Here is a 26,443-nt window from a genome sequence, read left to right as displayed (position 1 = left end):
GAGACGACTATACTATTTATGGCCGCAAATAATTTGTGTAGTTGACGGCGACTAAGAGCGAGACGGCATACTATTTATGGCAACAAATAATTTGTGTATTTGACGGCGACTAAGAATATTAAATTCAACTGACGAGTTCACTGAAACTCTTTAAACTGCGAACGTTACGCACATCGACTGCTACTGAAGTTGACGGAGGCAGAATCCACTGTTGACTCTGCTGACGGCAATATTTGTACGCTTACGAATTCACTGAAATTCGGTGTTGTTGCAGCTTAAGCGAGACTTACTGATGCTGCTACTGAAGCAACTAATGGTGACATGTACATATGTGAGTACTCTGACTGCGATCAAAACACGATGATTCCTGTTAGCTGCTACTGAAGCAGATATATATATATATTTTTTTTTTTTTAAGGCGAAATATGATGCAATGTTGGTCGAAATGTATTCACCAATGACGATTTATTACAAATGCGTGTTAAATTTTGTCTCACTAACGCAGAAAGCAATTCGGTAAACTTAAATGTCGTCTAGTTAGTCCTTATTAAGAAAAACACTGTATTTAAAATGCCTTCGTGGCTAACAATATTTATTAATAAGAATAGTTGAAATAAAGTGGGACTGTTATTTGTATAGATTTATAAATTTATGACATTTAAATGCATTAGCGCATTACCACGTTACCGAATTGGTGCTTTCTCTGAGTTCAACTGACTGTTTTCATTCAAATGGCTCAGTCGCATTCAGAGTTGTATTTGACAGGGTTGATATGTCTACGTATGTACGAAAAGTATTGCATGGTCTGGCAATCCAACGGCTGAGTCACATTCTAATCGACAAATAGGATTCGGAGAATTTCTATCACTCTATGCTGTATTGTGCGTGTGCTACTTAATATAAACTTATCTTGCACACGCACCTTCTCACCTATCACTCTATGCGTGTGCTACTCAATAAGAGCTTATCTTGCACAGGCCCTTTCGCACTATCACTCTATGCGTGCGCTACTCAATAGGAGCTTATCTTGCACAGGCATCTTTTCACAACTTTCACTCAGTGGATACCAAGCATTTTTACCCCCATACTAGAAGGGTGTTTCTTGTATTTTGCTCAATCGGCACCAATTCTGTCACTATTACACTCATCACAATGTGTATATATTTCTTACACTCTGTCACTATTCGTATAGCAAATAAACATTGTAATTGCTTTCTTCCAATCATCGCATCAACAGAATAAAGGCACTTTCACACATTTTATTTTCTTTCACATTTAGTGGACTGTAAAACCTTTCTCTTACCAATAAAGATTCAGTTTTTTTTCCTTTCACTTTGAACGATTTGGTATAACGAAAGAATACTTAGTTTTCTATATCTTTTCATTGCGAAAATACTTTTGCGAATGAAAATCTCCTTCATTTCTCAATGCCAGTGAGCCCTTTGTGCTCAACCAGCCGCATGCCTCTTTCTCAATATGTTCAAAAACACTATATTGCTACCCATATTCAGCAGCTTGTGTCTCTCTCGCTCAACATACGCTCAACCTGAAATGTAGATAGACAGCGCTCAATATGTTGCATTTCTATCCCTGTATGTGCGCAAGGCGCTCTATCACGTTGTTATGTACTTGTATACCAGCATGAACGCATAACATTTAATGCATATATGGGCACTCTCTCTACTACTTATACATGCGCTGCCAAGCGCAATGTATCTTCTTGCTACCTATCTCATCTGTATATCTGTATCAAATGACACACCATTTTCTGGAAGTCTCTGTCGCTTCCTTCAGGCGGCTTCTATCGCTTTGTCCTACATGCATATGTATGTGTGCATCACACACATGCATGTGGATTCTTGTAAATTTTCCAACAAGTAACTGCCGCCACTCAGGCGGCTTCTATCACTATCCTACATAAAGATTTGTATGTAACGTACGTATGCATATGGATTCCGGTAAATTTCAACACAAACAACTACCGCCACTCAGGCGGCTTCGATCGCTATCCTACATAGACATATGTATGTATCGTACATATGCATATGGATTCCGGTAAATTTCAACACAAACAACTACCGCCACTCTGGCGGCGTCGATCGCTATCCTACATAGCCATATGTATGTATCGTACATATGCATGTGGATTCTTGCAAATTTTAAAACCAAGTAACTGCCGCCACTCAGGCGGCTTCTATCGCTACATCCGCGTGTGTATGTACAATACATGTATATGTATAGAGATTCTTTGACGCACTTACTCGCATCTATTCTCTGTTAGCTCCTACATTTCGCTTTTCCATCCGGCTCTACGTGGACCAATGTATAATTTGGAACTTACCCTTTCTCACAATAAAGAATATAAATGCCAACGTTTATAGTTAGGAAAAATGGTTATAAAAAAACCCAACTCTTTATTCGCTTTAATCAGAAACTGTCACAATCAATTCTTTCTCTATCACTCAAATCACAACTGAATTCTTTCACATTTAAAGTCAATCTGAACATGCCAATTTCTAGTTTTATTAAGAAATATAATACATATAAGGTTGCCAGCCATCATGAACTCGTATCCCGATACGATGCAGTTACGTTTTACGGGATTCCACCACAATTCGCTTTTATGTCACACATATATAAATTAAATTGCAAAATCATGGAAAACTTAAATGCGATACATAAGATTAATAAAAAGTACTTACATTGTTATCGATGATGCGTAGAAGGCCTTCCATGATCGTCGTTATTGCTAGTTTACGGTAAAATTTTATGATGAATTAATTATTAGGGAAACGCATGATTTTTCCATAAAGGAACTTACGAGTTTCACGAGGTTAAGTATAAATAAAATAAGCTTTATACGGAACCAAAAGATCTCAAATTCGCAAAGTAGCTCTAATGCTTTTTCGAAACAGTCTAATATACGCACAATAAATGTATATATGGAAGGAGGTGTATGCTCACAGAGCTCGAGAAGAATTACTTAAAGACAAATAATGAGATCACATCTCTTTGCAAATGACTAAATATGACCTTGACCATGAAAGCTTTCATGAATTGAATTTACAGAAGAGAGCGGAAAAAAATGAAAACAACAATGTTGAGAAGATTACTGGGGAACAAGTGGATGAACCAAAGATTTCCATACATATATGTTTGTAACACATTCTTAAATTTTACACATATATATATGAAGGTGTATGTATAAAGGTATATAACTAACATTCGATTTTGACTAAGCAATAGACTAATGGGTATACATACTTGTTGTTGTAAAAATTGGTTTGATAATTCAAATTAATTTGGAATCCAATGCTAAAAGCAATTAACTCTTAATGCTTTTTAGGTACCAATTAAATCAGTTAAAGGTAAGCATATAAATTATTGTATCCTTTGTTAAGGTTACTAAAAAAATAATTTTTTTGGGTCTCAAGACCTTTATTATTATTTATTCACTAATTTAATTATTGGTCGTAAGACCTTACTTTGTTACTCACTAATTAAAACTAAACGTTTACAACTAACTGCTTACAACTGACTGCTTACAACTGACTGACTTAAAAATGGTAAATTAGTTCTAAATATAACTTAATTCTACCTGTGCCAGCATTATTTCGTTCGGCGCATGGCGGATGTTGTTCCCAATTCAATTCCGGATGTCGTTCACAATATTTGTGTTTTTGCTGATCAGGCGTCTGGGCCTTTTCCTGTTTGCTTCAAAATTATTATTAAGTATTTTGAGCCATCAACTTGCGTATTGCTGACTAAGCTCTTTACATTAGCGTCAGCTCGAATGTTGACTTAGTTGGTGCTAACTCCTCCACCCCAAAAACGAACGTCCTCGTTTGTTAAGGTTTCGGATGCTACAGGTTCCTTGTTATCGTTTACCTGGATGCTTACTTTGTAGCTTGATAGCTCTTCTGGTTCCTTTGTAAAATGTCTTCTTATTACTGGTGCGAATATGAGTCCTCCTAGGCAGATTATTATCATGATTGTTAGAGAAAAATTTGTGATTATGGCTGCTTTGTGTTTTGTGCGCAATGAATTTATACGATTTGTGTTATTTATATGGAGTTCCTTCATCATTTCCAAACTTAGGATTTCTTCTTCTTGCTTTGATGGGACATTTGGCTGGAGAATTGCAGGTAGTGGTTTGCTGGTTAGTAGTTCGTTAAAAGAATATATCTGTTTATTGATACGAACTGTGGAATTATGGTACTGTATTGCGTATGACCCTGTAAGGTTTACTTTTTGGTTGTCGATATCTATGGTGCCGTTGTATTGATTTAGTAGTAGGATGCCAGGAGTGATGCTTTCTACGGTTGGGATGTGCTGGTTATTAACAAAAACGCATTCAGCTGGCTTGCTTCTCAGTAGAGGTGGGACACAGGTAGTGTTGCTAATGTCTACTATAGCCTTACGGTTACATATTCTTACATTATTATTTTCTTTACATTTAGATTCAATTCCATATACTACGTTATTATTACATGTTACAATGTCCTCGTAAGGGACTTTATTAATAAATTTTCCTATCTTTATAGTTTTTATCAAAATTGACTCACAAATGTCTTCATTTGTTATTGGTAATCCTATTATGTAAAATAACATTTTATCGTTTGTTGCAATTTTTACGCTTGCGATTTCTAGTGATTCTTCTATACTACTTAGGGTAAAATTGTTTTTTGCATATATTGATTTAATTACATAATTTCTTCATTTGAAAATATATAGGAGTTGACTATGCCGGCCTTAGCCCAATGTATCGCATAGTCTATATTAATTATTTCTTCTTTGATAATTTTTAACTTATGTTTCATTTCAATAGCAAAATTATGTTGAGTGTGTTCATCCGTTTGTATGGATTTCGCGATTTTATTAGAAATTGCTGTAATTTCATTTATTTTATCAAAAATTACTTTATTAATTACCACTTGCTGGTTATTATTTTCAACTATATTATTTATTTCATTTTCTAAGATGACTTGGTCATCGTGGTCTGGATTTCCTGCGATCCACTTCCAGATGGTTCCTAGATCATTAATTGCTCTTTTAAATTTCCTTGGTTTAAGTCTATTCAAATAATATTGTATTGATCTTAATTCATTATTGAGAATGGGCAAGAGGGGGTTTCCTTCATTGATTTGTGTACTAATGGTATGGCTAAGTTCATTTAGTGTCTTTTGGCATACGTCCAGATCTATTTTATGTATAATTTTGTACGTTCCTGTTTGAATTTTGGTTTGTCCCGTATTAAATGTTGCAAGTTGAGAGTTGGAGTAATCTATTATTTTAAAGTCCGCGTACACTAGGTGCACGAGAAGTCTGTAAGAGAGAATTTTGAAGGGGGAGTTTCTTATTCTACTAAAATCATATTAAGTCTTAATGTTACTGTTATGTACTATTCTTCCTTTTTAAGTAATTACTACACTAGATTTATCTTCTTTCACGATTTCCTTCCTATATCTAGCAGTGAGTTTTGATCCTATTCTTTTATTAATCCTAACATAAATTATGTCACCAGGAGTGTATGTCTTAATGGGTTTCCGTGTTTTATTATGGATTTCTAAATCCTTTTCTTGTCTTTTCCGAAGGGTTTCTATGTTTTCTCGCCGTGAATTCTCGTATTATTCTGGGTCTATCGAGACTCGTCTACCGAAAAATGTTTGTATAGGTCGTTTTCCTGTTGCTGAGTGTATGGAGTAATTATATTCATATGTGCATCTATCTAATAGTTCTTGAAATGAACGATGGGTGCGTTCTGTTTGGAGGCAGCGCATAATTTCCGATAAGGTGGAATGAAACCTTTCCACTTGACCATTAACTGTGCTTGCGTATGGAGGTGTTTTAAAGATTTTAATTCCAAGTTGATCTTCTACCATGAATTGTATGGATAGTGAGTTTAGGGACTTTTCATTGTCGATAACTATTGTCTTAGGTACACCAAATGCGAAGAGTATTTGTCGCAAAGGTTCTCTGATATCTTCTATTGCCTTTGACTGTATTATTCTTACCTGGGCATATTTAGAAAATTTATCTACTGCTGTTAGTACCAGGCGTTTCTCCGTATTATAGATATCTATGTGAACTATTTCACCAGGGTACTGGGGAATTGGGGTTTTAAGTAGATGTGGTTTATTAGGGTGACGGTCATATTTATTTTCTTTACAAACTTTGCACTGTTTAATTATATTTTCTATTCTTGCTGTCATTTTTGGGAAGTAATATTTTTGTATTAGTTGTTTCTTGTTTTCATCCCTATTTCTATGTGCTCGTGTGTGTTCTTTTAATATTTCCTCATTTTGAACATCCTCGTTTACTAAATCTTGTACTTTTGTTTGGGTATAGCGAATTTTGTAATTGGAAAAATGAAGGGGATAGATTTCCTGAATTTTTCCAATTATTTCTTCAGAGGTAAATAAGCCGTTTATCACTGAAGGATTTAGGTAACGTTTTAGTAGTGCTGTTAAATCGTCGGTTGGAAGGTGCGGTTTACAAATTAAGTGTCTATGATAGGTCGGGAATGGTATTTTAAACTGATAGCTGTCTTCATCTCCTAGCGAGATCCAAATTTGGTTTTTGAAGGCATTTATGGGTCCTTCTACTGCTGGGATTAGGTTGTGCGATGAACTGTCGTCTGAGTGCGTCGCGACTGATAAAGAATTTACCTCAAATGGCCTTGATAATGTGTCTGCAACTACATTGGCCTTTCCTGGTTTATATTGTATTTCATAGTTATATTCCTCTAGTATTGCTTTCCATCGTTTCAATTTAGAGTTAGTGTTCTTATTGCTTAAGGCATAGGTGAGTGGCTGATGGTCAGTGTGTATAATAACTTTCGCTGTGCCGTATAGGTAATTTCTGAAGGAATTTAAGGCCCAAATTATTGCAAGCATTTCCTTTTCATTTACTGCATAATTTTCTTCAGCTTTGTTTAATGTTCTTGAAATAAATGTGATCGGTTTGCCATTCTGTTCCAAAACTGCGCCTATGGCATATTGTGAGGCATCTGTAGTTAAGTCGAAACCTTTACTGTAATCGGGGTATTGTAGGATAACATCTTTGGATGTGAGGGTGGCTTTAATTTTATTGAATGCTTCTTTTGCTTTTTCATTCAAATTTAATAGAATTTTCCTTGAACTGCTTTTAGACATTCTTCCTTCCTCTCCTCGAAGTAGGGATGTCAGTGATTTTGCTAGTTTCGCATAATCTTGGATGAATCTTCTATAATATCCGGATAAACCCAAGAATGAGCGTAAGTCTTTAATTGTTTTGGGGTAGGGGAAGTCTGTTATTGATTGTACTTTGGCTGGGTTTGTAGAGATTCCGTCAGAAGAGACGACAAATCCCAGGAATTCGACCTTCTTTTTGAAAAAGTCGCATTTGTCAATCTGGACTTTCATGTTTGCCTTGTTCAGAGTTTCGAAAATTGTGTCGATATGTTCAGCGTGCGTTTTTTCGTCCTCGCTAAATATAACTATATCGTCTATGTATACATAGCAAATTCTACTATGTGTTCCCTAAGTATGTCGTCCAGTGTCCGTTGAAAGATGGCAGGGGCGTTCTTTAAGCCAAAAGGAAGTCTCGTGAACTCGTATTTTCCGTTGTTCACTGAAAAAGCTGTTTTTTCCACGTCAGATTCCTTAAGAGGAATTTGATGGAAACCGCTTTTTAAGTCAATCACTGAGAAAATTCGATTCTTTCCTAATTGGGAAAGTACCTCGTTTATCTCGGGTATTGGGTACCTATCTGCGATTGTTACTTGATTATGTTTCCTGTAATCAATGACCATTCGAAATTTTTTTTTCCTCCTTTTTTCCATCGTCCTTTTTAGGCACGACCCAGACGGGTGAGTTGTATGGGGATCTTGATTTGCGTATTATTCCGTTCTCTAGCAGTTTGTTTACCTGAGTTTCAACTTCCTGTTTAAGGCTCATGGGATATGGGTATGATTTTGAGTATATTGGTGTGTCAGAATTTGTGCGAATTTCGGCAACTACTTTTGTTGTATAAGTTAATTTTTCGTTTGGCTCTGAAAATATATTACGGTGTTTCTGTGCTAATTGTCTAATTTCGTTTTTTTCTTCCGTGGTCATGTGTTGGTCCCGAATTTGTATTGTGTTAACATTTTGTACACTGTATTGTCTTAAAAAGATTTTTTTTATGTTTGCTATAACCATAAAATTTTCTTTCGTATGTATGACCGCTGAGAGTTCCTTTAGGCTGTCATTGCGTAGTATTGCATGAAAGGTTTTGAGAGTGGGTAGTAAGAAGAATTTAAGCTTGTAGTTTTCTAAGTTGAAGAGGTTGAGATATGTGTGGTGGGTAATTTTGATTTTTCCCCCGACAGAATTTGCAAAAAAGGGGTTGTCGTTTTCTATTGATTTTGTTACTAAACTGGACTGGATATAATTTTTGTTAGGCCCAGTGTCCACTAAAATGTTTAAAATTTCGCCGCTCTTCGTCCTGCATCTAAATTAGGGTAACGATCTAAAAAATGTACATCACTCAGATCCTGCGGTTCTTCCTTTTCGTTGTTAAAGGTTGTGCTCTGATTGTGGTCGTTTGGATCTTGGTAGTATTGGTCTTGGTAGTATTGGTCATGGTAGTGTTGGTTATGGTAGTGTTGGCTATCCGTCGGTGTTTATGTGAAAGTTCCTTTGAACTTTGATAGGGGGATGGTTTATCATTGATGTATTAGCTGGCCGTTTGCCCATTTCTTGAGCTTTAGGGTGGTTCATATAATTTACCGCTCCTGTCCTGACGCTTTCGTCTACGTCCATGGGTTGAGGTGGTTTAGGTGGTCTTGGAGGAGCGTGGTGTTGTTGGTTAAAAGGGTTTTGTGGTTGGTTTCTATTTACCTGGTTTGGGTTTTGGTTGGCGTATAGCTGATAGTTGGGATTTGATATGGGTCGAGGTAGGTGTGCTAGTTCGGGATAAAACCTTGATTGTGGTTGGAGTTGTTGGTAAGATTGCGGCTGGGGGTATTTTACCGTGAAGGACTGCTGTCGTGGATTCGGAGAATTAAAGCTTTGTTGACGGGAGTTAGACATCTGGTTGTTCGCGTGGTATGCCCTGAAGTTTTGGTTTTTGAGCTTCAGGCAAAGGTGTAAGGCTTCTAGCAAACTCTTTGGTTCCTTTATGCCAAGTAACCTGGGGAGATCACCCGAAAGTCCTCTGACGAAGGTGTCGAGGGCCTTAGCTCGGTAATTCTCAGTTAACAAGTGAACTGCTTCTTCACCTATCTCCATACAGCCTATTTTATTTAAAAGTAGTGATAGGTGTCCGTATACCTTCTGGTAGAACTCATTAATGGACATTCGTCCTTGTATGAGACATGTCATTTGGTACTCTAAAGTGCCTATGTCTCGTTTGTCGGCGTAGTGGGTAGTTAGACAGCGGGAAATTGCTGTCCAATCTAAAGGGGTGTTGTACGATTCTAAAGCTATGTCTGCCTTTCCAATTATCTTATTCCTAATGACATTCAAAATGCCGAAATATCTAGGTGTGCCCTTTGAGGGTTCATAAATTCTCAAAATTCTTTCAACACTCTTTTTCCAGGAGCTAAACTCTGAGGCATTTCCTGAGAATTCTCTTAATGAACGTACAACATCTGGAATCTTATCCATTTCACTCATATTATTTTGGAATTGGGCGTCTATAGTTTGATCAGTTATGATAGGATTTGTTGTGTTGTTAAGGACACTCTGTACTATATTAGGCACGCTTGCCACTATGGCTAGGGATATCATGCTTTTTATCATATTGGCCAAGTCTGGTGAAATTTGGTTATTAGGGCTTGGTGGTGCTGGTGGTGCAGCAGGAGGGTTAGCTCCAAGCATTGAGGGTACTAATCAAATTGTTTGGGTTTGACATTGTAAGGAATTTTTGATTTTTTTTCTTTCGGTAAGGGATTTGATTTTCTGGACTTCTTAAATCACAAAAAAAAAATTACGATTGTCTTGAAAAGGATTTTCCTAAATTTTTACTTTTTTTATTTTATTTCCGCACTTTCACTTTTAAAATGAAATATCTAAGTTATTAAATTCTAAATTATTTAAATTTTTGAGTGACTTTCACAATAAGTATTCGAATTTCGTAATTGTAATTTTTTATGTAGTAATTTGCTTCTCTTATTTTTTTATAATTACTGTAAATGTTTTTGAAAGTTTTTTTTTTCCTTAAAAAAATTGTTTTCGCTCATTACTTTCTAAATTTTTCAAATATGCGTTTTTAGGATGAAATTTCAAAGTTTAGTATATTTGAATTTTTTGTTTTAAATATTTTTCTTAAATATATAAATATTTTCTTACATTAATTTCAGCTCCATCTCGATAAGTGTGTATTCTTCCCTTTTCCTGGCGGTACTCGTGGTACACTGGCTTATACCTTGTTGCTGGGGGTGGCTCCTTTGCTGGTATCGTTGGGGCGTCCGGGAAGCTTGTAAGCTTTTACTACCCCTTTCAAGCCTCTTCTTATAGGTATCGTTTAGTAACACAGACTGGAATAGTTTTTCTTTCGTAGCACTTTATTATTTGTGGAACTTATTGAAAGTTTTTTCTACCGGTTTTCTTTCTATTGTGGCACTTTTTGTATTGTGACACTTTTTTTGAAAGTTAATGCTATACTGGTGGCACTTTTGGAATTTTTTGATAACAGTTTCCTTCGCGGCACTTTATTAAGCTTAATACCGATTTTCCAACACTATAAGTTTACCAAGCCAAGCCTTTTAGCTCGGGCGCCAATTATTGTATCCTTTGTTAAGGTTACTAAAAAAATAATTTTTTTGGGTCTCAAGACCTTTATTATTATTTATTCACTAATTTAATTATTGGTCGTAAGACCTTACTTTGTTACTCACTAATTAAAACTAAACGTTTACAACTAACTGTTTACAACTGACTGCTTACAACTGACTGACTTGAAAATGGTAAATTAGTTCTAAATATAAGGGCCTATTACGGTAAACAACTCAACTTAGTTGGGTTGTAATTAAAACAACTCAACTCCTGTTTGGTATTACGAATTACAACTTATTTCAGTTGGAGTTGAATTGGTGCTGCCAAGCTAAAAAAGTGATGATTTGACAGATAAATGAACAGCTGATCAATTTGTGGCTAAAATTTAAGCATTTGCAAGTGATTTTTTTATTAATAGTAAAATGGATATTAGCATAGATTTATTGTATGATGATGAAAATAATGGTGAGAAAATTGATATGCAGCGAATAAGAAAACATTTACGCGATCACTCTAATCCCTTGGAATTACCAAGCACTAAGTAAGAAAACGTTCAAGTAACAATTGATAAAATTCTAATGTATGTAGTTATTTTGCAGATTTGTAAGCTATTTTCGGAAAGTAAGAAAGCATTTTGCTCCTTACTAAACGAAATGAAGGGCCATTTCCGCAAACGACGGCAGCTATCAAAAATGCTGTGGAAATGATTTTAGTGTTGGACTAGCACAACCTACAACATCTATAGTTGTCAAAGAGGTTTTAGATATTATTGAGGAGCATATTTGTGCGAAGTGGATTAAAACCCAAACAGCAAAAATTGTATTTTACTCTAAAATCTAAGTATCAACGGGACTGACGAATGGCACTGCGGCCAGCCTCGTCCAACTTCGGAATGTCGCTCCATAATGTAAAACAGTTATTCAATGTAATCCTTCGTTTAAACGTTTTTTCTATAAATGTGTACAAAACTGTGGATTATTGTTTGATTAAAAAATGTGCAACTACCGGCTTTAAATTGTTTTTGTCTATTTTTTGGTAACGTTTTATGAGCCCGTGCACCATCTAACTCTTATCAAAGGTGGTATCAAAAGACGCGTTTCGATCTCCGTTTTTAGGATTCGAAAGCGGAAATTAAAAATTGTATTTCTGCCGCAAAATATTAAAAAAAAAAACACAAAATGGCTCAAGAGGGTCTGAAATAGGAGGCCCGATCCACGTTTTTTTTACACAGAAGATCTTCCTGTGTTGGCGGCCTTTGGCCGCGATTTGTAAAAATAACCCTGGGTAGGTCCAACGCCTTTCTGCATTAGTGTGTACAAAAAATTTGGCACAATACATCCACATGAAAATTTGAACCGAAATGATATGATAGAAATTAAATTTTTAATTTTTGTTTTCGGATTTTTAAATCGGAGGTCGAAACGCGTCTTTTGATACCAACTTTGAAAATTTTTGTTAAAAATTAGGTGGTGAATCGTCTTCTAAAACGTTGCGTTTTTTCAAAACAACTGCAAAATTGTATGAGACAACTGCTAGTAATCAGTTGTAAGGTTTTGACGCGTTTGACAACTACACTAACACAACGTTGTAAACGGTAATGCCACAAAAAGTTGTTAGATGAGACAACTCAACTGACATTTTTTTTGACAGGTTGAGTTGTAATCTGTAATACCAAGTTGCGAAATTTCAACCCAACCAGAGTTGAGTTGTAAACGGTAATAGGGGCAATAACTTAATTCTACCTGTGCCAGCATTATTTCGTTCGGCGCATGGCGGATGTTGTTCCCAATTCAATTCCGGATGTCGTTCACAATATTTGTTTTTTTGCTGATCAGGCGTCTGGGCCTTTTCCTGTTTGCTTCAAAATTATTATTAAGTATTTTGAGCCATCAACTTGCGTATTGCTGACTAAGCTCTTTACATTAGCGTCAGCTCGAATGTTGACTTAGTTGGTGCTAACTTATATGTAGGTATGAAAAAAGAAAGATATATTTTGAATTTACGATAAGTAATTCCTCAAAGATTATTCCAATGAAACTAAATCCAACACGATTTTCTTAACTTATGTAGTTAATTGAGGTAATTTAGATATGCATGTGCATGTATGTTCAGCAAAAATAGGAAATTGTAAGGTAAGTATGACGATGGGTAAGGAGTGATTATAGAATCACGTTTTTGCAAACTAAGATAGTTTTTTTTTTCAAAGAAAATAGTATTTAGGACGTGTAAAACTTATCCTGTCACTCTAGATTTGGTTTCAATGCCGAAACTGGAACTTAATTCCGCAAAACGTGTCGATGAGCTGGATCATCCTTATGTTCAATGCCGGTTGTAGTTTCGTCTATCAAGTGGTTGTCTCTGCTGGTAGTTATCCATAGATGGTCGTTGCAGACGAAGAAAAATAACGCTGGCAGAATTGTTACTGCTTGATTGTAGTACATTGTAATTATACTTTTAATGGAAAATAATTTATGGCTTTTTATGGCTTAGCCGGATGTACATGATAACTGGCAAAATTATGTTCACTTTAGTTTAAACAACACATAATAAAAGAAACACGTCTCAACTCTTTGATCGTCCAATTGGAAAAGAAAGAGGCTGCACATTCTGATTGACAGCTCACTCTACTTCCTGTCTAAACCAAATATTCGCCATATGGTAATGACATTTGGTGTGTACCAATTGGAAAATTGTAGTAGATTCCATTTATGCTTTCTGTATAAGGTAGGTTCAATACAAACCACGAAGCGTAAAAGAACATTTAACTTCAAACTACCTCAATTCTCCAAAGCATTCATTACAACCGCTATAATAACGTTGAATGTAAATGAAGAGAAACGCTGAAGTGTAGCGTTAAAAAGCGATTCTTGTTTATTAAAGAAATCCCTTTCTATTTATACAAAAGTTCTTAACTTACACATACATACTTACATTAATGCTTACATACTAAAAGTACATGGTTTCATAATGAATAATTGTTTGTCAGCAAATTATTGTATTGACCTACATATTGTCAATATGATCCGCACATAAGCTGGTTGGTATGACGAATCGATATATTGGGCGATTTGGCAAATGCGAATGAACTCATAGTGGTTATCTGGGTCAGTTAAATATGAACGTTGGTGTGTATGTATGTAATAATAATTAGTAATAATTATTGTTTAAAGTTGTTTATTGATTAAATATTCAATGTTCGATGAATTCAATAAATTACAATTAATAGTTTGGTAGTGAAAATTATATTGTTGCGGCGGCGAATGCAACTGATTATCAGCACGAAAATATTAAGAACACGTTACAAGTTGTTTATATTAAAGCGTCGGTTTTAATATCTGTCAAATATTTATATTAATTACAAAAATCCAATTTTAAAACAATTAATTTCCTTTGTACTTACTTCTTCGTGCTTCCTCTTTAGTAATTCGTGAAAAGTGAAGCTCGAAGAAGCCGTTATAGCCAAATTTTTAGAATTCAGTCTCTATACTTAAACAGGGTTGTATTACAAAGTAGGAAAGTTACAAAAAATTATTTCATATGCTTAAGCCACGTATCCATTTCTAACATCCCGCCCCCCGTGAACCGAAGAAGCGTCTGTGATATGAGGTTCACCTCGTACATCCATTACAGCTAACTTTGATGCTGGTCTTCTCAAGGTGCCACTCGATGTCTTTAGTAATGCCGACCTTACCTGCCCATCTGGAGCCACGAATACTTCCAACACAATTCCACGCCTCCACTCTCCCAAATTCTCATTACCATCACACACAATCACAACATCCCCAACTTTAATTGGAGTAACTCTTTCATATCACTTAGTGCGTCTAGTCAATGTTGGCAGATACTCCAGAACCCATCTGCGCCAAAAGGTTTGTTTTAGACATTGCAAAATTCGCCATTGCTTTCTCAAACATGTTTCTTGAGAATCTGCTGAAGTTTGTATATAGCTTGGGCCACCCAGAATGAAATGATTAGGCGTTAATGGATCATCGTCAATACTTTCCAGAGGCAAATGCGTAAGCGGACGAGAGTTTATTAAATTTTCGGCCTCAATTAGTAGACTGTGCAGCGTTTCAATCTGGGGTGCTACCTCTTTCAAAGTGAATGCCAATACTCATTTCACACTACGGACCATTCTTTCCCATGCACCACCGGCTTCTGGATTTCCAGGCGTATTGAATACCCATTCAATACCACGTCGGGTGCATTCATCTCCAAGACGCTCAGCTACGTGCAACCACTCAATCTTACTTGCTCCCACGAAATTGGTACCCCTATCACTACGCATACGTACGGGAACACCTCTGGGTTTACGAAGTTCCGGAGGCATAAGATCGCTGCGTCAGCCGATAGATCTTTGGCTACTTCCAAGTGGATTGCTGGAACGGTTAGGCACGTAAACAACGCAACCCATCTCTTTTCACGTCGCCGCCCTATAGAAACCAAAACAGGTCCGGAATAGTCCACTCCCGTAAACGAAAAAGGTCTAACATATGGTGTGAGCCGATCAGGTGGTACTTGGCCCATGAGGGGATTCCTTGGAGTAGCAGCTGCATTTTTACAAAGCTGACAGGCGCTTTTAATAGACCGCAAAAGACATCGTACGTTGGGAATCCAATATTTGGACCGTATCGCACCGATAATAGCCTCACTGTTCTGATGATAAAATAGCTCGTGATAATGACGTACTACTAAACGCGACATAACGTGGGCTTTTGGTAGGATAATTGGTCGTCTGGTTGATAAGTCTACGCATTGAGCATTGTCGATCCGACCGCCTAGGCGCAATATTCCTTGGTCATCCATTATGGGGGTTAAAGTGTACAACGGACTACTTTTCGAAAGCTGCTCTTCATTCCTCAATGTGTCTATATCTTCGGCAAATATGTCCTCCTGCACTAGTCGAACCACCATGAACTCGGTTTCTTTAATATCTTTAGCAGTGATCTTTAATGGTTGTGGAAACGTTTCGATATTATTTTGGACTAAAGAACGGAACCTTTTAACCGCATATCGGACCCAGGTCATGACTCTTAGAAATTTGTAGAAATTCGAAAATTTAGAAAAAGGTATAACGTCATCATCTAATTTAATTGAGTATATAAAATTTGTTCTCATCTCGATGTCGTTTTTGCACACTTTAATCGCAGCCGGAAGCATTGGCCATTTGTCTTCGTGCTCTTTCAAAAATTCAGGTCCACTAATCCACTTACTACTTTCAACAAACATCTTGTTAAACTGTGGTCGCGTTGCGTCATCAGCTGGGTTCAAAGTACCAGGAACCCAGTGCCATTGCGAAACATTTGATGCATTAAGAACTTCTGAAATGCGATTGCACACAAATTGTTTGTATTGGCGCGCTTCAGACCGAATCCACTGAATAACTGTTTTTGAGTCCGACCAAAATATTGTTGTTTCTGGTACAACCGTATGACTATCATGGATTGCTTTGCTCAAACGCGTTCCTATCACCGCAGCTTGTAACTCTAGTCTGGGAATTGACATTGGCTTCAAAGGACTGCACCGACACTTGGCTGCGACAAAAGTTACACTAATATTATCAGAATGGCATATGCGGAAGTATGCAGCAGCCGCAAAGGCTAGCTCACTCGCATCTACAAATATATGTTACTGCACTTTAGTAACCGGATCTTTGAATACGCTGTCATAACACCGAGGAATGCTGAATTGTTTTAGCTGGTCAAGTATAGCATACCACTCCTACCATTTTTCATAAATTTCGTCCGGTATGGCATCGTGCCAACCTATATTTAGTCGCCACAATCGTTGCAATAAAATTTTTGGTGCGAGCGTAACATTTGCAAAAAAACCGAAAGGATCAAATATCGACATAGCTATTCCTAGTACTTCTGCCTTCGTTGGCCGCCGACTACCATTCAAAACTGGCTTGGTATTCTTGCAAAGGTTAAATTAAAAGAGAATACATCACACTTTGCATCCCAATGCATTCCAAGGACCATTTCGTATTCGGAATATGTATTACATAAATTTTTAGAGTTACATTGGCGTAAAAGTGATTTATCAATAGATTGGAGTAGCACCTCAGAGTTGGAAACGAAACCCCTTAACTCAAAACCTGCTTTGCTGTGAATTTCAATCACCTTTTTCGTCGTGCTTATACCTTCTTCAATATTAGAGAAACTATCTACATAGTCATCCACATAGTGGCGATTGATAATGGCCTCGACTGCTCGTGGATTTTCGTTTTGAAAAGTCAGCGCATTTATATTTTTTACGTATTGCGCTGAACATGTAGAGCAAATAGAGCCAAAAATCATAGCTCGCATGACGTAAACATCAGGTTTTTTATTTACATTGCCCCCACGCCAAAGAAACCGCTGGGAATGTTGGTCTGCCTCGCGAATATTTATGCGGTGAAACATTTCCCTAATGTCGCCACATATAGCTATTTTACCTTTCCTGGAATTTAAATAATATTGACTGCAATGGTATCGGCTGATATTAGGCGGGGCCCTTCATAAGTGCAGAATTCAATGACGTATTGTCAACCTTAGCTGCAGCGTCGAAAACTAATCGTGGCTTATTTGCTTTATTTACATTGTAAACAGCGAAATGGGGTAAATACCATATACGCGGATTTGGCAGTTTCGTTTCAACTTCAGATAATTTTCGGGCATATCCCTTTTCCAAATATTCATTTATCTTCCCTTTATACCATTCTGAGTAATTCGTATCGCGTGCCATTTTTTGTTCGACCAGCTGAAGTCGCTTTAATGCCACCTCATAACTTTCTGGCATGACTACATTATTACTGTGCCACAAGATGCCCGTTTCGTACCTATCACCTATTAATTTAGTTGTGCTGCGTAAAATGTGATCTGCCTTAATATCTGCATCGGACTTTATTGGCGCTAGCTTTGTGTTGAACCCTTCAAGTGAAAAATAATCGTCCACTTGCTTTTGCAACTCTTTAATATCGTTATCATCTATGTGTACGTGACACACTGTAGCGTTATCAGTATTATATTCATCAGAACCAAACAACACCCACCCCAGTTTAGTTTTATGAACTGTGAACCCATCGTTAAAGTTTTCTACTTTCAAAGGCCTAATGAGATTGGTGTGCGGCATTCCAATTAAAATTTTTGGGCTGCGTCAACGTAACCTTCAATTGGAATATCTCTTATTGACTCATTAAATTGCTTAAAGCTGTCTACGCATAACGTTTGTGGTGGCAAAAACAATTTCTTTGTAGTTCGCACACCTTTCATATAAAACTTACCTTCACCGTTATTGGTAGCTGAGATTTCCAAGTTTACACGTTTAGAAATCTCGCTTGTTGTCTGATTATCAAACCATTTTAAGCGTAGTAAATCCTTCGCGCCAGTTAGACCAATTTTACTTGCTACATCTTCTTCTAATAATGTGACTTTTGCTCCATCATCGATGAAAGCTATGACTTGCATGCTTCCTCTTGGCCCATGCAATTCCACAGGCAGAAATTTGAGAAAGGTTCTGTTTATGTTTTTGTTTGTACGCTCTCCTTCAGATTGTTTAAACTGACTATTGTTGTTTTTGCTGTAAATATTTACATTAGCAACAGATGTTTCAGCTGAGGTGGGGCTGCCAATATTATCGTTCTGATTGTGAAGCAGTCTATTATGGTACTTTTGGCACGATGATATACCACACGCGCGACGTCGTAAACAGTTGTGAACGCTATGTCCCTCAGAAAGGCAACAAAAACATAAACGATTCTTCTTCACAAATTCCCAACGCTCATTATAATTTGATTCTTTAAATTTTTCGCATCGATATAATTTATGGTTGTCATTACACAAAATGCATTTACTCTTTTCTTCCGATATGGCTAGCACAGTTTTTACAGATCTATTACCTTTATTCACCAGCTGATCGGATTTGATATTTGATGTGTTCAACTCAGTTGCTTTAACAACAAACATTGAAATTTGTTGCAACCATAAACTAAATTCGCTAACAGTGGGGTACGGCTTATTTATCATAAATGTGTGACGTGCCCACTCTTCTCGCTTATAAATTGGTAATTTACTTACCAATTCGTCCAGCAGTGTTGGGTTAGAAAGGTGAGGTAGAGCTCCAGCGTTTTCCAGGAATGCGACTAAATTTGTTACCATTGCAGATAAGTTGACAATTTCATGCACCTTACCACTTGTGATAGAAGGGAATGCTCTAGCTTTGGCTAGTTGACTACGAATAAGCACCTGCGGTCTTCCAAAATGAAATTCCAACGATGAAATTAAGGCATTCACGCTTGAGGGATGAATTAAAAGCGATTCGACTTTAGACCTGGCGTCTCCCTTTAGGGATTTCTGCAATCTAAGTAGATTTTCAACATTAGTGTACGAAAACATGTTAGCGGTTTCTCGAAAAGCAACAATAAACATTGGCCACTCCTCTGGCGAACCAGAGAACTGTGGCAAATCTTGAAGTTTGCGGTTGTAGGCTGGCATCAGCATTTGTGTCTGGCTATTTTGTATAGGTGACGAAAGTGGTACATTTAACGATGCACCAGCTGTGGGATAAATGTATGAAAAGTTGTACGGCGGCAAATTTGTAGGATGGCTTCCTGTGATGTAGTTTCTTTGCGGAGCGTAGTGTGACGCTACAATAGGTGATTGCTGTTCCGATGATACGATGTTATTGTTGTTCCATGAATGGGCATGAAAAACGCTGTTAGAAGTGATGGTAGATATTTGTGCAGTGTTGGCGGCTGTAGCTGTAATGTGCTGTGATGTAAGGGCTGGGTAACCAGCAGCAGCAGATGAGATTTCTGGTGATGTGCGGATTGGATAATTCGCAGCAGTGTGTGACAGTGTGTATACTGGACATGAGGCGGCGGTGGCCAATATGGTGGCTGAACAGTAGGCGGCATTTGCATAAATTTTTGTCGTGTTATTAACAGATGATTCAGATGAAGATTCGCAAGGCATATTATTTGCGGTTGTTGACGAAGCGAACGTTTTCATCAAGTTTAGTCTGTCTCTTTCGGACGCTTCCAAGGACATTTGCAATTTGTGGACTTGTTCCTGAAGATTGCTGATTGTGTCATCTTGAATGACAGTACGATCAGCCTCGCTATCGCTAGATGAATCATTATTCGATTTTGGCATTTTCGGCGACGTGGCGTAATTTCTTAAATTATAGCGTCTCATGTACAAACTTAAAATGGCGATTTTCTTCACATCGATTCGTGGAAGAAATATTAAAATAATGTTGCGGCGGCGAATGCAACTGATTATCAGCACGAAAATATTAAGAACACGTTACAAGTTGTTTATATTAAAGCGTCGGTTTTAATATCTGTCAAATATTTATATTAATTACAAAAATCCAATTTTAAAACAATTAATTTCCTTTGTACTTACTTCTTCGTGCTTCCTGTTTAGTAATTCGTGAAAAGTGAAGCTCGAAGAAGCCGTTATAGCCAAATTTTTAGAATTCAGTCTCTATACTTAAACAGGGTTGTATTACAAAGTAGGAAAGTTACAAAAAATTATTCCATATGCTTAAGCCACGTATCCATTTCTAACATATATAATTAACTTGGATTTGAAAATATCCAACTTAATAGTTTAACTTAAATGACACGACTTGTACTACTTAACGACCGACGATTCTCTCTTCAACTTTCAACTTCAACGACTGTATAACGACTTGACTTCTTGATTTCAATGACACCAATAACTGGAGTGCATGGCTATTATCCGAGTATTGCAGGGCTGCCACCCTTTTACACCCGGCTATCCTGATCATCATCTGTCTCAGATGATAAATCACCAACATCGTCTTGGTACTTCCATGGTTTTATGTTATCTGCACTTGTGGACGTGTGTTTTGGCCCCTCGCAATCTGCAACTTTTTCTACATCATATCTGCCCTTCTGTTTCACGTCGATAATTTTGTATGGGCCGATGTACTTATTGCTGAGCTTTTTTCCAGCTACAAATTGGGTCTTCTTAATTGCTACGAGATCAAGTTTTTTATACCCAGCATGAGGTTTGCGTTTTTTGTCATAGCTCTTTTTATACTGTGCTTGTGCTTTTGATATGGCCTCTTTCGCGTTTACTCTGACCTTTTGTCGTTCATCTGAAAATAAAGTTAAGATTTCTTCTTCAATCGCTCTTACCAAATCTGGCTGTGCCTCGCTACGCATTTTTACTCCGAACAAAACTTCGAACGGCGTGAATTTAGTTGATGCGTGGACATGCGCATTAATCGCTCTCTGTACCTGTCCTATATACTTCTACCATCTGCTTGGTTCGGTTGATGATAACTTTGCCAAAACCGATATGATGACTCGGTTTACTCGTTCAATTTGGCCATTTCCTCTTGGAACACCTACAATCGTTTCGACATGTTCAAAGTTATGTGTGCTGAAGAACTCTTTAAATGCCTTCGAAGTGAAAGCTGAACCCTTATCGCTAACGATCCTTTGTGGGTTGCCGAATATTTCCACTCATGTTGTCAGGTGTTTTACAACATCTGCTGCATCTGTCGACTTTGTTGCAAATAACCAAATGAATTTACTAAAACCATCCACTATTGCAAAAATGTATTTGTATCACTTTGTTGTGGCGTCTAACGGCCCTAGATGATCGACGTGTATAGTACATAGTGGTGCATCACCCTTGTTTATCACATGAAGGAAGTCATCTTGTTTCCATATTTTCCGATTATGTAATATGTACTCAATACAGTTGGAAATGTGTTGCTTAACCTTCTGCTCCAAATGCGGTATAAAGTAGTCTTTTTGAATTGCGTGCATAGTTTTTTGCACACCCATATGCCCGATATTATGCGCCTTTTCTACGATTTCCTTCTCCATTCTTTTTGGCACTGCTAAAACATCATTTCCATTCAACTGTTTATAAATTAACCCATCTTTTATAACAAAATCTCCGTATGCGTTTTTCTTAAGAATTTCGGCTACTGCTTTTAAATGTTCGTCACTTTGTTGCGCTCGCAACAGCCTTGCTCTAATCTCTGATGAGATAAAATAAACTGGATAGCGACTTAGTGAGTCCACATGATTCATTCTACTGCCAACACGGTGTTCAGTTTTAAAATTGAAGTCCTGCAAATACATTAGCCATTGGGCGACTTCGCGTGGAACGTCTTTCTTGGTAGTCGTCTGCTTGAACGCGGCGCAATCTGTTACTAGAACGAACTCTTTGCCAAGCAGGTAATGGCGTAACCGTTTTGTTGCCAGGTATGCAGCTTTTACTTCCAAAATATAGCTGTGTTGCTTCTCTTCACGTGGCGTAGTTTTTCTGCTCCAGTAATACACCGGATGCCATTTGCCATCATGCATTTGTAGCAGCACTCCCCCAAAACCATACTTCGATGTGTCTACATGAAGTTGTGTTTTCGCCGATTGCTTAAAAATTTTTAAAACAGGCTCTTTTACCAATGCCTCTTTCAACCTAGCTACTGCTGTCAGTTGTTCGTGCCCAATTTTAAACTCTGCGTCTTGCTTCAATAGCTGAGTTAATGGTTTTGCCATCAACGCATAATCTTGCACGAACTTTCGAAAGTACCCTGTCAACCCCAAAAAAGCTTTCACACTTTTGATATTATTTGGTGTAGGAAAGTTTTTAACTGCTTTCAATTTCTCATCACCAGGCGATACTTTGCCATCTTGTATAATGTGCCCTAGAAAATTTATGCGACTCTGTAAGAATTGGCATTTTGACCACTTTATTTCTAGTCCATACAACTGCGCGCATTCAAGAACCTTTTGTACATTCGATAGGCACGATTCCGCACATTGCCCGAATACAACTATATCATCAACGTACAGCTCCATTATACCTTCGTTACGTAAGTTCTGAAATATTATGTTGAGATATCTACCTTGGTTTAGTAAGTCCGGGAAAGTTCTTCGCAAACTGATCGTCCCAGGCCAAGATTTCTTGCGTAAACTTCTGACTTTCCTGAGTAAATCTTACTTGACCATTATATCCTTCTGTAGAACATAGCTTGAATAATTTTATGCCATACTTATGGGCTTTGTTTGGAATATATTGTCGAAATACTAAGCGACCCCTCCAAGGCACAAGAGTCTCATCAATTACAAAATCCTCAGCTGGGTATAAAATTTCTTGGTATTTTTTTTGCAACATATCTATAAGTGGTTGAATTTTTCCAGTCCTATCCCCTTTTGGAATAGTTTCATTGTTGGCGAAGTGTATATTCGCTAGTATTAACTCAAAACGGTTCCGCGGCATTACCTTGGGCGCTACATTGTTCTTATAAATCTCACTTGTAGACCAGTATGATGGAATACTACCACATCGAACAAGACCCATCCATAATATAAGTCCCAAGAACTTTTTCATTTCATCGCTATTAGTTGGAGTCCATTTTTTCATTCGACTTTCGCGTTTCAATCCTTTTGCAATCAGTTGTTGCTCAGCGTATCTATTTGTTTCTAATACGATGAGGTTGATTATTTCATCGTCAATAAATAAACGATAAACGTAAAAAGGCGTGACACTTTGTGGGACATCTACTTGTAGGCCTGATTTTCCCGAAAAAGTAAATGTTTTATGACGACCTTCGTATTCAGACCACACAACATTTATAATTTCGGGTGGTTCACTTGCGACCCGATTTTCTTGTTCTTCATCGCTTTCTTCCCTATTCTCTTCTAGTTCTAGGCTTTCAAGAACTTTTTCTATATTATCTACGACTTCCTCATCTTCTTCACTTTCCGAAGAGTATGCAGTAGGATTATACATAGGATCCTTTACAGAGTCATCAGAGCTATAATCTTCATCTTCTTCACTTTCTGAAATTGCGAGTATATTTTCTAACTCAGTATCTGATAAAAATTTTCTTTTCGACATTCCGTAACATAAATATTATGGACCAATATGACGCGACCAAGTCTTCTTGTTTACTAAGCATGTAATAAGAAAAAATAAAGAGCGAACCCAAATTGTTGCACTTGCTGAATTCCTCAAAAATAACGGTTTGCAAAAACAACATACTCCTAATTGTTTTGTTTTTGCAAAACAGAGTAGAGCTTGTATGACGACGATGCATTCTGATGTTTAGCCAATGTTTTTGTCGTACATATATGTATGTCCGCCATGGCCCTGAAATAAAAAAAAGTCGGCAGGCGCCACGTCGGCCATATGTGTGTGACATACTAATTAGTTAAAAACTGCCTGTTTCTAAGCAGAAAATATTACCAGCACTACCCTAAATTCTAATTTTGATGTCTCTGATGAGATTAAAAAAAAAAAATTCTGTGGCCCCCAGCATCTTATTTGCTGAAAGTGCCTAGGCAGTCAATGTGTTAAGGACCATTTCCGCATACGCGTTCGTATTTTAAAATTATGCGCCACACACCGATTCCTTGCTGACGGCAGCTATCAAAAATGCTGTGGAAATCATTTTGGTGTTGGACTGGTTTTAGATATTCACCCCTATTACGTTTGTCAATAGTAAGAAAATTAGTGTCGACGCTCATGAATTGGTATCGGCGTTGACAACGTCGATAACTATTGATAGGTGTTGACGCTTTTTTGTTATTGGCTAAAACAATGTCGAAGTTGTGTTGACGTGACGTGACACAAAATTTGTCAACACAGTTTTTGGTGACGACAAGCGCTGCAACACGAAATTCGGCTGTTAAAAATTAGGTAAAAAAAAGCCTTAGTTATTCTTATAAATACACGTTATTTATTTATTTTTAGTTAAATTTTAGAATATGGTAAAAATAACCAACAACAATCAATTTACGGAGCTCGTTGCAGAATTGGAAAATAATCCAACTCTTGCCAAGGGGTTTAACAGGGGGGTAGGGGGTAGTTCCAACTAAATTTAAAGCGCAATGGCAAGGTATTGCAACAAAATTGAATGCTCTTGGACCACCACTCAGGGATGCTGAAGGTTGGCAAAAGGTGAAAAATGATTTATTTTTTTACGTATATAGTTTAACTTTTTTAAATTCAAGGTTTGGAGAGACCTTAAATGCAAGGTCAAAAAAAAGCTTGTCCATAACAAACAAGAGTGCCGGGCCACGGGAGGCGGAGGATACAGACAATTGGTGCTAAGCCCACTGGAGGAGCAGGTTGCCAATTTACCACAATTTGGTAAGCAGCTCAACCCAAAAGGAGTGGCACATGGTGTTCGCCAACGTCCAAATACAAGTGGTGAATGCTCTCCAAATATGTTGTCGCACCATGAAGCTATGGAGTTCGATGACATTGACGTCAACACTACCGTACCTGTACCTGCAAAAGAAAACGAACCTGCAGTATATGAAAGTGCTGTGGAGAATGAAAATTCTACTGCTGAGCACAATTTAGATTCGCCTCCTTGTACCAGCAGGAGAAGACGTAACCGCGAGCACCGACAGAGGCGGCACTTATTGGAAGATCATACCGCTATGCAAGAGAGTGTGTTGACACGAATTTCATCAACTCTTGAGGAAATTGGGAGCAATATATAAACTCAATAGAGAACACCCAATATGACACATCGGAGAAGATGTTAGAAATAGAGCGGGAAAAACTTAGGATAATGCAAAGGCAGGAAGAAAGAGTGGAGAAAATGAACAGCCTAAAATTGCAAATAAAGCAGGTTGAACTAGATATTTTAAAAATTAGACGGGCTAAGGAAGCTGGATCTTCTTAAATAGCTTAGTGCGAAAATCGGGCCACGCCCCAAGAATATTTGTTTTAGTTTTTTTTTATATTGACATTTTTTTGCGTACACTGTATTCCCAAAAACAGAAGAAAAATTGTTTCGCTTTCTTGTTTATTTAAAATTTGCAATTTTTATAGAATTATTGATACTGTTTTTGCGAATACAGGAGTTGGACTGGTCGGTGAATGAAGACCGCAAATAGACTGAATGTGTGTACCGAGCACACGTGTAGCTTTTAAGATTTTGTACTTGAACTTTGTACCTAATATGACCAATGGACTACATGCTAAGAAAGCATATTTTTATTTATTTTTTACTTTAAATAATTGAACTAAAACGTTTTGTTTTATGCACAGCATAGTATTTAATATTTTTGAATAAAAAAATACAAACGTCATAAATAATTTGTAATATGATTTAATTACAAAAAACTTTCTTTTATTTCCTGCCTTATTTGTGAAGCTTCGAGGTTTTGTGAGTTTTCGGACACATCAACTTCAGTCATATCTGGGGTATTTTTAGCTTCGGAAGGTGAATCATGCTTGATATGTCTACATTATATTAGTTATGCAGGTCCTTATGGCCTTGCTCTCCTTAAATAAATAACACAACACAACACTTTGCTTTAATACACTTTATTAAGCAGCTCATTAGTTGACCGTGCAACTTCTCTGATAAAACTGAATTGCCCTCGAAAGGCAATGATGCCTCCTTAAATACCTTTCCTAATGCCATTCTGCTGCTGCTATTATCATATGTAAAACGGTCGCACATTCGGTTCTTGTTGCTAGCGCATGTGATGCTATGATAAGTGCAAGCAGCGACGTCGCGCGATCAGTTTTATCGCTTCTCTTTATGCCTGCCTGCGACCATCACGTTGCTATGGTAAGCAAGCGCAAGCAGTGACATTGTGCAGTGCGTTGCTGGGCTGGATATTAAACCTGCCGTTGCTATGATAGAATCACACGCGATTACTTGTTCTACCGTTGGGTTGCATACCAAGCCAGTGCATATGATGTTGC

General features: G+C 37.4%; 1 protein-coding gene across 1 annotated transcript in view; it reads left to right on the top strand.

Moving 5' to 3' along the window:
- LOC137236457 (rho GTPase-activating protein 39-like) overlaps positions 1 to 26,443 on the top strand; it is a 334,523-nt gene that overhangs the window by 100,038 nt on the left and 208,042 nt on the right. The window lies entirely within an intron of this gene.

Source organism: Eurosta solidaginis, chromosome 1 (assembly GCF_040869045.1).
Source record: "Eurosta solidaginis isolate ZX-2024a chromosome 1, ASM4086904v1, whole genome shotgun sequence".
Lineage (NCBI taxonomy): Eukaryota > Metazoa > Arthropoda > Insecta > Diptera > Tephritidae > Eurosta > Eurosta solidaginis.
This window is presented reverse-complemented; position numbering and strand designations above follow the sequence as displayed.